We start from the raw sequence: 2157 nt of genomic DNA on the forward strand, positions 1-2157 counted from the left end.
CTGTCAATAAGTTTTGGCGCACATAGTTAAAGTTTCCGCACAACCAAATATAATTTTGCGCACACATATCAACTTTTCCACGCACAATCAACATTTGCACGCACTGAACTTAATCCTGCACAAGTATACTAATGATTCCGCACAGTGACATTACTTTTGCTCAACACTACAAATAGTTTTGCGCACAACATACATTTTTGCGTGCTGACACATGAAGTCTGGGAATACTTACCCAAACGGACCGCCATACATAAGGGATACAATTCTTTTGCACTCCACAGGGGCGCAATTATTTTGCACTCCACAGAGCGCACAATTCTTTCAAGTGCCACTGTATGTACCTTGTGCTTTGATAGGGTCACAAATAGTCTGTGTCCAGCATTGTTTCAATGTCAGAGTGTGGCCAATGTGAAATGGGCACGAAATGTCATGTCAGAGTGCGCCCAACGTGAATGCACATCAAATGTGTGCACTAAGTATGCATCTGCACCTGTTATTTTTCAGTGTGTATTTCCACCCATTATTCTTTTGCATGAAATGTTGAGTGCGCAAGAGAAAGATAACTATATATTGGATAAAAGTAGCTGTAGGTTACTGGCTGAGAGCCATCTTGCAAATCTATGGAATCCATCCCGAAAATTCATGAAATCCATCCACCATTCCAGGAATTCCATCTTCAATTCCTGTAGATTAATCCAGGAAGTGTACTTCTGGAGCCCAGAGCCCAGCCTATATCCTGTACCATCCAAGAGAGTGAAATATGGGGCATTTGGGAGGCACCAATGTGATTTGGGAGTGACCTGGAGGGTGGGGGAGAATGGGAAGGCAGTAAAAAATGCGAAATATGAGAGAGCATGGGGAGTATCATCACCTACCCATGTCTGGACACCTTAGAAAGTCAGGATAGGACCATAAAATGTTTTGGAAATGGGAGGAGAATGGGATGGCAGTGAAAAATGTGAAATAGGAGAGAGCATGAGAGGTATCATCACCTACCCTTGTCTGGACACCTTAGAAAGTCAGAATAGAACACATTGAGCGCACTCTGAGGGGCACACTCTGACATTTGGTGCACATTCCCATTGGGCGCACTCCAAATACATACTGAAAAACAACAAGTGCAGATGCACACTTGTTGCAGGTATATACTGACTTGGCACCCACTCGCATTTGGCGCACCTTCACATTGGGCTCATATTTCATTTGGTGCACATTCACATTGGGCACACTCTGACATTTCGTGTGCATTCACATTGGGCACACTCTGACATTTCGTGTGCATTCACATTGGGCACACTCTGATATTTCATGTGTATTCACATTGGGCGCACTCTGACATTTCATGAAGAAAAATAATAGGCGCAAATACACACTTGGCACCCACTCATGTTTGGTGGAAATCCACATGGCAAAATTGGTGCACAAAATAATGGGCACAGATACACATTGAAAAATAATGGGCGCAGATACACACTCGGTATTGACAGTTATGGTGCCCACCTGAAGCACCAATGGGCATGACAATCTGACACTGGCAGTATCTTGGTGCCCACTCACATTTGTATTCACTACACAATGCTGGACACAGGCTATTTGTGACCCTGTCAACAGCACAAGGTACATACAGTGGCACTTGAAAGAATTGTGCCCCCTGTGGAGTGTACATCCCTCATGGAGCTCGAAATAATTGCACCCCCCATGGAATGCAAATAATTTCGCCCCTTGTGGAGCTCAAGATAATTGCACCCCCTGTAGAGCTCAGAATAATTGTGCCCCCATGGAGTGCAAAAGAATTGCGCCCCTCATGGAGTTTGAAATAATTGCACCTCTAGAGCACAAAATAATTGCGCCCCCATAGAGTGCAAAATAATTGCTCCCCCATAGAGCGCAAGTAATTGCGCCCTGGAGCATAAAAGAATTGCGCCTCGTGCCCTCTGTAGAGCTCAAAATAATTGTGCTTCCCTGCAGCACAAAAGAATTGCGCCCCTTGTGGAGCTTGAAATATTTGCGCCTCTACAGCGCAAAATAATTGCACCCCCCATAGAGTGCAAATAATTGTGCCCCTTGTGGAGCTCAAAATAATTGCGCCTGTAGAGCGCAAAATAATTGCACAGGTTAGGACTCACCAATGAGACCAATGGGTGCAGTGCATCAGTG

Source organism: Laccaria bicolor, genomic scaffold (genome assembly GCF_000143565.1).
Source record: "Laccaria bicolor S238N-H82 LACBIscaffold_69 genomic scaffold, whole genome shotgun sequence".
NCBI lineage: Eukaryota > Fungi > Basidiomycota > Agaricomycetes > Agaricales > Hydnangiaceae > Laccaria > Laccaria bicolor.